The 12,118-nt window shown below is 40.6% G+C and overlaps 1 protein-coding gene across 2 annotated transcripts in view; it reads right to left on the bottom strand.

The window, feature by feature from the left end:
- EGFR (epidermal growth factor receptor) overlaps positions 1-12,118 on the bottom strand; it is a 152,556-nt gene that overhangs the window by 118,436 nt on the left and 22,002 nt on the right. The window lies entirely within an intron of this gene.

Genomic DNA, 12,118 nt, shown 5'->3' with positions numbered 1-12,118 from the left:
ATATATTCCTGCAGTAATAAATTAATCCTTATTCACCTAACACTAATTATTTTGTTCTTGATGAGCTTAGCAGATATCATCAGGGTTGAAATGTCTAGAGCAAGTACAAGAGTTGGTGTCCTTGTAAGTAACTGATCAGCCACAGCATGAACTGAAAGCTCTTGATAACCACAGACCACTCTCCTCTTTAGACAGTTTATGGGAACACATTCTAGAGAAAAAAAGGACTTATCTCCAAAGAGACTAGGGAGACAAGGGAAATCACTGAAATCCTACAGCCCCAAAACTCTGGCAAAACCAGTGAGGCCTTCTCCAAGGTGTGTTTATCTGACATTTGTCATTTTGAAGGACACTAGAAGGTACTGTCAGGCAGGCCTCCTGTGCCAAAGCAAAGGAATTACCTGTGACCTCTGAGAGGAGTACTTTTTGTCACATGGAGTTCATGTACATACAGGAACACTTCCAGTGACCAAACATAACTGGTATGTACTGGAGATTGGAATCAGGACACCGAACAATAACAAAACCCTGCAGCTGTCTTGATGTCACATGTTTGGATTGCACAAGTCATCGATAGCATTCTTCCACTGCCATTCTACAAAAAAGCCTTTTCAGCCATTGATGGCTGAACGTGATTGTCCCCCAGCCCTTATCAAGGGGCATTATGCTTCCAGACACACCTGAGCCTGAACGCTCCCTGCACTCCTTGTTCTGGCTGTTGGGTGCCCATAAGCACCCACCTTAACTGGCAAAACACACCACTACACTGCACACCTTGTCCAGCAGATCAGATTTTACTACCATGTTCGCCACACAAACATCTCATCAGTTACATATAAATGCCATGACTGTGTGCAAGTCGTTTGTGTGCTTTGACTGCTTAAAGGAAAAAAGGAAGCTTTTGGAACAGGCATGATGCAAAGGCATACAAAAACTGTGTAATATTAATCTGAAAAACAAAACAACAGAGCTTGAAGTTTCACTTTAGGCTTTTTACTGGCTTCTGGAGCCATATTAGTTACATCTTTATCAAATGCTTTAAGAAAAAAAGTTGCTACAGAGATAAAGATTATGTCACAGATGTCTTTTATCCTGAAAGTAAATAGTCATTAATATACTGGAGATGGCCGGTTTACAAAGGCCTGTTCCCAAAAGTCACACCCATGCATTCACTTGCTTTCTTCAAATCAGCGTGAGATGAAGTTATTCAAAGCCTCTCCAGAAAAGCCTTAAGAAACAGCTGTATTTTGAATTTTAACTGCTCTTTAAGAATTTACAGGCAGGACAGTGTTAGTAAATTACCAGATAATATTTCCACTACATGCTCCATTTCTATCTTATTGAAAGGGAAGCTAATTTTATGACTAAAGCTCAGTTTCCAGTGAATACAGCTTTGGCACAGATACCTTGGTGCTGCTTAAATCCACAGCAACTGCATCTTTAGCTATTGTCACCATTAACTGAATAGATCTGCGGTTTGCCAAATCTGTACAGGCAAAATCCTTCCAGATAAGTTCCTAGATGTCAAACAGGACATTTCTCTGTATCAGCAGTTCTGCTTCTTTGAGGCATTTACTGAATTCTGCAAATTAGGCAGTGACAATTTGCTCAGCTCCTCTGAGCGCCTAATGCTCATTCAAAAATGAGCAGAAGCATGTGAAGCGAACAAGCAGCACAAGAGCACTCCTGGCGATATTTTTTTTAAGTAGGTGGAAGGTGGAGATTTTCATCCAAGAGGCTTTAGCTTAGAGAAGCACCATGATCATCTTAAAAATGGTTTCCTGGAGCTCCAGCCTGTGAATGGTAAAGAGCACAGAAACAACAGCAGTGTCTTCTGCCCATCTGAATACAGCTGCCAAGAGGAAACTGGTTCCTAGGAATATCAATAACTTGAAGGAGCTGCTTTACAAAACCATTTATGGCAGCTATGAGAAGCATCCAGGGGTCAGAAGACTGCACTAGTCTCCACCAGCAAATCAGCAGGAATCGCATTCAACCAGCTGAAGAACTACAGATAAATAGCCTCCAGTCCACTCAGCTGTGTCCTGGTTTACTGTAAAACATCTTAAAATGGACAAATTTCTTCAAAGGCTCCACAGGTCAGCAGAATAAGAAAAGCACAATCCTATAAACCATACAAATAGCAGACTGGTGGTGGAACAACTTCACAGGAGAATTCAGATGTTTGCACTCAACTTCCTTTATAAAATCCAAAATTTTGTTTAAAATGTTAAGAATTGTTGTCCTGGACAGTGGTCTGGGATGGACAACTAGCCCAAGTCCTTTTCTTGGAAATTGCTAGAGAGTGAAAGGAAATTCTCTGAAATTTGACATCAAGTTCTACCATTCCTCAAAATCTTTGCTTTGATCATCCATTTCCTGCCCTCAAGTCACCCTGTTGTATACTCATCTGATGTCCACTATACCACGCAAGAAAAGGAAACTGCCTGTGTTTGAATAAACTGCTATGCTAAAACTGGGTTGGCAACTACTCAATGAGAAGAACAGACCAGGCCAATTTTCTTCAGTACTGGCTTCATGTCCAAGGATACATCTGTTTCTTTTCTCCTTCCAAGCCCATACCATTTCAATCCCTATTTTAACCTGTGCAGAATACAAGTAAATCAAGCTCAGCGTGTCTCAGGACTGTAAAAGCCTTCTGGCCATTTGAACAGTAAGTCCCTCCACCTTGTCCCTGCTCCAGTAGCATCATCATCAGAAGAAAGCAGCCAGGACAGCAGGGAATGCCTTTCATAACATTTTTTATCACTCCATCAACCTACCACTAAAATAAATATGGAAACAAGGGGATGCAGTTCTATTAAAGGGTACTTGATAGATATTTCATCTTCAGATTTCCCCTGCTTGCTCTCTGAACCCATGCAAATACTGTGGTAAGGAGTTCAAGGGTTTTTTAAAAATCTAAGTAAAACTTGACAGAGCTGTCAAACGGGACATAGGATACAAAGTGCTGTTGCAATACGTGGTATTTGTGTGGTATTTATGAAAAAGCAAACATAGGAAAGCTAAAGGCATTGGTGGATGCTTTGAAAAGGGAATGCATGGGCCCATGTCTCAGCCCCTTTGGCAGGAAGAAACTCATTAGTGACACAGGGCTGTGCTTCCAGTGGTTAAATGTCCTGCAAACATTTAGGCTCCAGCTCAGTTGCAGTGAGATTCCTTGCATGCTTAAAGCAAAGGCACTGTGTAAATGTTTGAAGAATGCCCCTTTGGTAACTGTAAGAGCACCGGGTATTTGTTACTGCCTTGCACAACCCGGGAACTCTGAAAGAGATGCTATTCACATTCCTGTTCACAGAGGTATTCAGCAGAATTTGGATCCCACAGCACAGCAGACAGTTTCAAAGGAAGAAGATCAAGGGAACAGACCTGTTAATGAAATGTTAGAATTCACATCTTTTGCTCTTCCACTTCAGAGCCTGTCACCCGAGCCTCTTTCAGCCTCAAAAGCCTCTGACAACACATAGTTCTGTTTCAGAAACTCAGAAGCCTGGAAATGTATACAGTTTCCAAATACTGCCTTAAAAAATATTCTGCAGTTTTTCTTCCTCTAGTCATAATAATGGAGCAAAGAATAAAAGAAATTTAAAAGGGATTGTTTGGGGCTTTTCTAAGTACATTCCCTTGTTTAGGATTAGAAGATAACAGCTTTTGCTTTGCTGCAGAGCAATTATAGAAATACTTCTATTTACCTAGAATCTTTTATCCTAAGAGATCCAAGGGATATTTATGAAACATAGGCCAAAATTTTTAGCTCAGGAATGTGTGTAACTGCAAACAAACACTTTCTGGGCTTGCTCAATTCAAACATTTGCGCGTAAGAGCATCCAGCTACGTGTTCCATTTCATCTCCTTTTAAATAAACAAACAAGAAAACATCCTTTTTGCAAAACTGATTTGTAGAAATAAATTTCATGTGTATTTGGAAAAATACTGAAAAAAATACACTGTGAAAGAACTCAGTCTGGTAAAATTACAAATTCAAGTGTTGTCCTGTTTCAGATTCCATAATAACTATATTTAATTATACCCGTGCATACCAATTTACCTTCACTTTCTCTGAAATAGTTTTACTGCCTCAGTACAAGAGTATCTCCCAGGCAACTCACCTGGGGGAGTGGTGACAACTGCTGTTTAATCAGTACAGCAATTAACTTAAGTTCTGCTTAATAGCTGAACGTTCAACCGACAGCATGGACTGGAGTGATGTTTAACTCCAGGGAAGCAGCAAAGGCAAAAGTTTAAATCACTATCTTGTTTCAGAAGAAGAAAGTCTGATGAAGGTTAAATAAAATAAAAACACTGAAGAAGTCCCAGATACTAACAAAATTTCAGTAAAGCTCATTTTCAGGACTTTTTTTTTTTTTTTTAATAAGTGAGTTCCTCTTGGCCAAACACAGTAACACAATTCCCAAAGTGAACTTCCTAAGGGATGGCTGAGGGTGGGAGGGAGAAGGAATCTTCCTCCCACTGCAAAACTGTTTTACATCCGATGGCTGAAAGAGCTTTCTGCAGCCACACTGCTCCAGAGAGCTTGGGGCACAACCAGGAAAAACCTTCTAAAATGCTTCCAGGTGCAGTGTGAATAACTAAAGTGAAAAACCCACCAAGCCTTCTACCCGATTCACTGAGTCTCCCGGAGAGGTCAAGAACTGGCTGTGGGCTGGGGAATGCAGTTCTCCAACCCTTCTGGGAAGTATTGGGACTTCTTATCCAAGCTGTGAATCACAATACAACTGTTGCTGATGAGGTGGGGAAGGGCAATACCGATCTAAAAGCCTTATGGCCCTTGTTAAACTCTGCAAAAGAAAGGCAGAGAGCCAACCAGGCATTTAACATCCACCAGTGGACATGGTTTGATTGAAATTCTGATTTGGGGCCTGATAGCTTTGCCAGGGACCCAAATCAGGCCTTTTGAGTGTGATGAGAATCCAAGCTGTACTGCCTCATTCATACATTTCCTTGAATAACGCTTGAATTATTGCTGTCCTACAATTAGAAGTGAAATCAGAACTCCTTCTTAACTAGACTACATTGTTATTAATATTACCATTTGCATGAAAAATACCTAGATAAAGGATGCTATTCATTCTAACAAAAGCTAGGGAGCCCTTAGTAGTCACAATATAGTATCGGAGTTGAACTCACAAGAGAACTGGTTTTATCTATTCTCTGATATCTGGTGTTATCTGATCTTTTGAATATTAATCACTACAACAAAGTAATGCTAAACCTCTGCTATTCAGAGGACAGGATAGAAGATACAATTCAATTCACTTTAAGTGGACATAATTCACTAATTATTAGAAGCATATGAATAGCTCTGCATGCTATGTCTGTGCCATATAAAAAGTTCATTAACTTTACCACCTTTCTTTTGTGGAAGCAATTTTTCTAGCCTTTCTCCTGAATGAAAAGTGAGGATCAATCCAATTTATATCCTCTGAAAACAAATGCATTCAAGTCCAAATCAGATGTTAAAGTGCCTGCTACATGTGAAAGGTATGCAAGGCATAAGTATACTTGGGGGGGTTGTGTGTGAAAAAAGTTGGTGCATTAGTAGTATTTTCCTGTAGTATTTTCTCTTTTCTTTCCAGTTGAAAATACCTTGTGAAAACACTGTACTGCTAAAAAAAATCTGACAATATGATCTCAGCTGTCTTAGGGTCACGTTCAAAGTAACAGGAGAAGCCTTCTCAAGTGCCACAGAATAAATCCAATTGTACGTAAGTTTTAATCAGTGGGGCTGCTTTAATGCAAAGCTTCACAGACAGACACACTGCTCTTCTACTACACCACCACCCACACATTGTGCTCTTCAGAAGTATGTGCTCACCATTAAACAGACAGCTTCCCGCTTTCCTAATCTGCTTTGACTTTTCAGAGTGGATCTGGCCACACATGAAGTCACTCTGACCCATCAGTTTACATTCAGCCCTTCACTTACACCTCTTCCATCGAGCACAGCGCTTGCAGGATGCAACTACATGTAATATAAATACAGGGATAGGACAGCCCAGGGGCTCCTTCTGGAGAGAGACTCTTCTCCATGGAGGCTGTGGACATTGCCCTTTACTCTGTCCACTTTGTCCTTCTGCCACCAGATCACCCAAAGGGAAAGCTGGGTCCCACCTCTGGCGTTCCTACAGGCGATCCCAGGGCTGAAACCTTGCTGGTGAGGGCTGCTGCTGCAGAAAACCACCTCAGCTTGAAGCTCTGCAGTAGAGGGCAGGGTGTAGTTACACCAATCAAGAAGTTCAAGGCAGAGGAGGGGGAACATGTTCCAGCTTTCAGTATAAACACAAGGAGCTCTACTCAGCCAAGCTGAAGTTTTTTTGTCTCCTTTGTAAAGCTCACAGAGGTGTTCCACATGGCAGAACAGAACAACAGGGTTGTTTAGCACCCCGGGCAAAGAGCAAATGTTTATTAACTGAGAGAAAATATTCCTGCTCAGACATGGCCTGGCATGCACAGCTCTGATGAAAAGCCTCTGCAGCCATCTACATTAATTGGACTAAGCTCCTCCTTAAGACTAGAAGAAGCGTCTGCTCCACATTTTCATCATGGCTTTTACTCTCTTTTTCTTTTTTAATAATATACAAGTGTTTCCATTTTAGCTTTAATTGATCCATCATTTCTACCATAGTAATTTTCTGGATACATCAAGGATTAAAAATAAAAAGGGTCCATTCAAAATTGTCCTCAAAATCTCATACGAAAACTTCCATCCCTTCTTCCACCTCTTAAGAGACTTGAAAATACGCTAATTTATTTTAAATGCTTCAAGAAAATATGTACGTTAAACAAATCTGAGATGAGTTTAAGATCCCAAAGCTTTAGAAATGTGCAGGTAAAGTAGAATGGATGTTATGTGTTGGTGCGCAAAAGGAGCAGAGATTTCAGGAGCAGAACCTGTTGCAGAAACATTTAATTTTGAAACTGAGTACAGAAACTGTTAAAAACTTCTCCTGAAGTGAACACTCAAAGTTGCATTTTCCATTGGTATCAGAGCCACAGCACACACACATGGTTTCACAGTGAAAATAATCTAAATTTCTTTCCCAAGTAATATCCCTTATTTGTACTTCCTGTCTACAGATTACAATGTCCCTCCCACATGGGCTAAGTGCAACCACTGAATTTGGATGAGTAATGACCAGCTGGGCTGAAATGTCTCCAGTAAAATGTTCCTCCACCACAAAGTATGAAACCTTTTTTGTTTTCTGGCTTTTAGTTAAGACTACAAAGCCCACAGATTCAAGAAAGCACCCTATGTCTAAGCCAAAGGTTTGATCTATGGAAAGTTTGTGCTTGGTAATGCAAACAGAGCACACTATCACCCAGAAGGGACTAAATTACAGAAACAGGGTGACATGAATGAACAACACACCTGAAAAAAAACCCAGCTGAAATACAAAACATGATAAATTACCTGTACAAAAGAGGAATCAGCATTCCTCTCAGTAACACTTTAGGTCTTAATTACACATAATGATCTTGCCAGGTAGCCAGTTACTCATCAGACCTGCCACCCCAGCACAAGAGGACAGATGCTTCTACCACAACATCCAGGTTTTCCTGAGAAAAGTAGGAAAGGCCAGTAACTACCCCAGGCAACTTAAAGTCTCTGTCCTGACCTCATTTCTCCCATTCAAAAAAGATAGGTTACAGCAATTTTCTTCACAAGCAGTTATAGAGGGAGTCTGTGACCCCAGGGCAGACATTCTGAACAACATGAAGATAACTCATGGATAGAGAAGCAGTGGTGCTATGAGATATGTCTAACAGAACCACTATTCCACACCAACTGCCCATGGGACAGCATTTTCAAACCCAAACACCAAAAAGACCCTCTTCCCCAAAACACCTTGCTCTCCCAAATAATGAGTGATGAGACAACACAAACAGAACACGTATCCTTCCTCCCCCCGCCAGGGTCTAAGCAATGCACCTCTGAGGGCTCTCCATGGAATGGATTCCATGGACTGCAGTGTTGGCCATGGGCATTTAACTGTATGCAGGCAAGCATCAATCTGAAATGTGGGATGGGACCCAGAAATCTCTCCCCAAAGACAAATGCATGGAATTCAACCATGTTATCTATAAAAACCTGGAGACTTCCCAATAACAGGTTAGGACAGCCTTGACATATCTGATGCTTCAGCAAGAGTCCTGTGGGAATGAGTCACAGCAGCCTGTGCAGCTGGCAAGCATCCAGCTTCTACACAGAAGATCAGGAGAGTCCCAAGAACTCATTGGGACAGTAAGGAATGATTAACAACTTCAAAATCAGAGCAATTTTCCCTTTTACAGGAGTGGGTGTGAAGACCTATAAAGGTCAAGCAGCCAAACACATTTGCAACTGTCCTGTAGCTCTCCAATTGTAACCTTCTGCCCCTCTCCTGGAAGAAGTGAAGCACCTCAAATCCTATACTCATGGGATGCATGGAATCCTACACGCTTTCCAAACCACTAGCAAGCACAGTTTCATGCATCAATGAGATTAGCAAATGACTTTTCTACCAAATGAAGGCTGCAAACATGAGTCATGACAGGACCAAGAAGTTCCTCCATGCTGCCACTCCCCAGAAATTTATATTTAAAAGTGGGCTCTCTACAACATCCCCTGCCCAATCTCCATTCAGCTCTAAATGTTCTACTACCTATAGAAAATTTTCTGGTATTAACTGCTGTTGGGGAGGAGGAGAGTGGTTTGTATCACTTCAAGTTTGAAAGCTGATTAATCAACCTTCTCAAATTTGCCTTAGGGAAACAATTGTTCTCTCATTATTTATTGATTTATTTTTTTTTAAACATTTCATTACAGTCAAGACCTAGATTCTGAGCCCAGTCCCTAACCAAATCGACTTGACTTTTGGAAGGTGAAAAGTAAAGATAGCTTTCAGCTGAAAAGCAGCAAGATCTACCTTCACACGAGTGACTCCTCCCTCAGGTCTCCACTCTCTGTTTGCACAGCAGGATCAAATCAGGCTAACAGGTTGCACTGGGGTCGTTACCAACCTTATCTTCAGTTAGTAATCCCACATATCTTTAAGAGGCAGGAACAACTTTGGAGAGTGTAATTGTGAACAGCCCATGAGCTTAAGTGAGTGAGCTCTGGCATGGGCCTTTCGCTTCATTGCACTTCCACCTGGGAGGTACAGAAAAAAATCTTTTTCTCAACTCTGTGAAGTTCTATGTGAATTTCAACAGAGATACAACCACACAGGAAGCTTCTGCTTTCCCCTCAGTGAGTAGTAGGGCTACAATTCAACATTTTATATGCTGCTCCTATTTTCTTAATTTAGAAGTTCTCTTTATGTTTTAAAGAAAAAATAATACAACCAGATTTTTTTTTAAAGTGAAGGCTGTGAATTTTTTTCCCCTCACACAAATATGTACAAAGTCCTTCGATGTTCCCATAATTTTCTTGTCTTGGCCTTGTCTTTAAAGACATTAATATGCTTAAATACCTGGGAATTAGGTTTCAATTACCAGGATCCCCCAGAGGTGTTTTTACTTTTTCTTCTTCATTATGCAAAGAACATGAAGAAAGATCAAGTTTTTATGAGCCCACCCACAAAGGCTTCAAATATGCTGACTCTTAATAACAAATTTGGAAAGGAGAACCTAGTCTCAGTGAACATGTTTTAAAGCTTTACAAAAAAATTGAAAGGAAAATCATGAAAGAGGTCCTTTCACTCTGACAGAACAATGACAGGACAAGAATAAAATTAAGGTGACTTCCCAGTTTCCCCAAAACGTCATTCCATTTTATTTCATCACCTACAAGGGTGCAGGGCAGATTTAACTGTTGCTGCTGCCCTCTTTCTTATTAAAAAATTGTGGAAAAAAGAGATTTGGCACCTTCACTCTCATCCTGTTCTCCAGACAGAAACAACACCAACCACCACTCACTACACCTCCCTGGTGTTGAAAAGACTGAACTGGCCACCATAATAATAATGCAAAAATCAACAGGTGTAGACCTATAAGAGGCAGTTAATGCAATTATTAATAAATACAGCAATTTAGTGAAACCATCCACTTACTTTGTTTACGCTCTAGAAATTTTAGGCCTCATTGGAAATTATCTTTCATCCTCTGGGAATGGAGTCTCATGCTTGGCTTCAAAGATGCTGGCACAAAGCGCAGACCTTTTGTTTAATTGCCCTCTTTTGAAGCAGAATATTAAATCAGGTCAGACTGAGTAAGAAAGGGAGAAGCCATACTCCAACAGGAGTTGGTGGGAATGAAAGCCAGTAGTACAAACCATATCTACCCCTTCTTCTTAGCTATAATGGTAATAAGGGAAGCATACTTTCCCATCCAGACTCCGCAAAATGCTCCAGAAAGAAAGGGAAAAGATTTGGATGGAAAAAGCACTATACTTGTCTGAGTAAATTTTATTTCATTTTATTTTTTAACATACAACAATATCCACAGACTATGTATCTAAAGCTATCAGTCTCAGAAGTACTGGTGCTGGAATAGTTTCACTTGCCAGGAAATATCTGATACTAAGTTAGACTAAAGCTGCCTGATAAAAACCCCGCTGGTAATGTTTTTAAAGAATCGGGGTTACTACACAGCAGATGTGTAAAAATAAGAATAGACCTACATTTCCACAGATACATGTAAGTAAATACAGAAATGCAGCACCAACCACACCTCTGTGGACACTAGAGGTTGGTTTGCCCCCAGGACTTAGGACTATTCCAGCATGTTACAATTTAGTATTTGCATTTGTCAAAAAAGAAACTGCCAAAGTGAATAGCTTGAACTGTTTTCATTTGCTGATACAAATTGTTACACAAACAAAAGAGAACAACTACTCAGAACCTATGGGCATGCAGTGAACTTCATTACTCTCAACAAAGAAAACTTTATAGGGGGAAGAAAAATGGTCTCTTCTCCTTTTCCTGTAACAGCAAAATTTTCTGCTCTTTTTAAATATATTCAGGGCATTGCTTACTGAAAGCTTCCGGAATTTAAATGAAACCACTGCACTGGCTTTATCCAGTTAAGTAAGCAATCATAGATACTACAAGCAATAAACTTCTAGAGTGCAAGGAGGTGGGTTGTTTAGTCATCTCCGTGAGTGCCTGAAACTCATCTTTAAAAACATTGGTGCTGGATTTTTGTCTAGTATTTGAAGTAATTATTTTCCTTTCTCTTGTAAAGTCTTCACATTAAGGTGGTTATAGCAGGCTGGGGTCTGATAACGCAAGGGGCAAAACCCTGTCCTTTACTTTTGGCCCTGGGAAGTGCATGCCATTCCCATGCAGGGGACAAACTGTGGTCCTAAAACGGATATGCAGCCTGGATTTAGAGAGTTGATAATGAGTCATTACACGTAACACAGCGAAACACAGAGGCCATGTGGATCCAAACCACCGTGTGCATGTAAGACAAATGCCTTCTTGGGCAAATACAGAAATGCATGCTCCTCCACGGCAGACAGGGAATTCTCCAGGCAGGCATGGATCCATACTGTACTGTAAATTATGGCCTGCTATAAATGAAAAATGCTGATTTGGGGATTGTTCACTTTGTTATAATTTTCCAAGAGTAATATCCTGCAGGGAACAGCCAAGTTAATACAATGTTTCCACTCAAAAATTGGCAGTGCAAGCACAGCCGATGGGGTGTATTTAATGAGACTTTGCCTGCTGATAAAATGTTATTGCAGAACGTGCAGGCTAAGGAGAGCCTCATAGTTTCCATCCCAGATGAAATGTTAGCCTAGCAAAACCCAGTCACCAGCAATACTTCTCTGCACTTGTAATACAATGTATAGTCTACTCTGTTTTAGACATCTTCTATAATTGGTAAGATCTTTTAGCCATCAGAAGAGTACAGATGCCCTTTTGTCTGGTTTATTCTCAAAGGGAGAGGCTTGGGATCTGCCATGGATACGACTCATACCCGTTATTTTCACACTTGGCTCTGATGCGCTGCACAAAGGTTCGTCTGCTCCATCTGAGAGAACCTGAGTGTAACTTATGGAGCTAATCACCTCCACCACAAGTATTTGCTCATCTTTCCTGAACCTACTCTGTATTTTCTGCAAACTTTCTATTTTTGGCACAGGGAG

The sequence above is a fragment of the Passer domesticus genome, chromosome 1, assembly GCF_036417665.1.
Source record: "Passer domesticus isolate bPasDom1 chromosome 1, bPasDom1.hap1, whole genome shotgun sequence".
In the NCBI taxonomy this organism is placed as follows: Eukaryota; Metazoa; Chordata; class Aves; order Passeriformes; family Passeridae; genus Passer; species Passer domesticus.
This window is presented reverse-complemented; position numbering and strand designations above follow the sequence as displayed.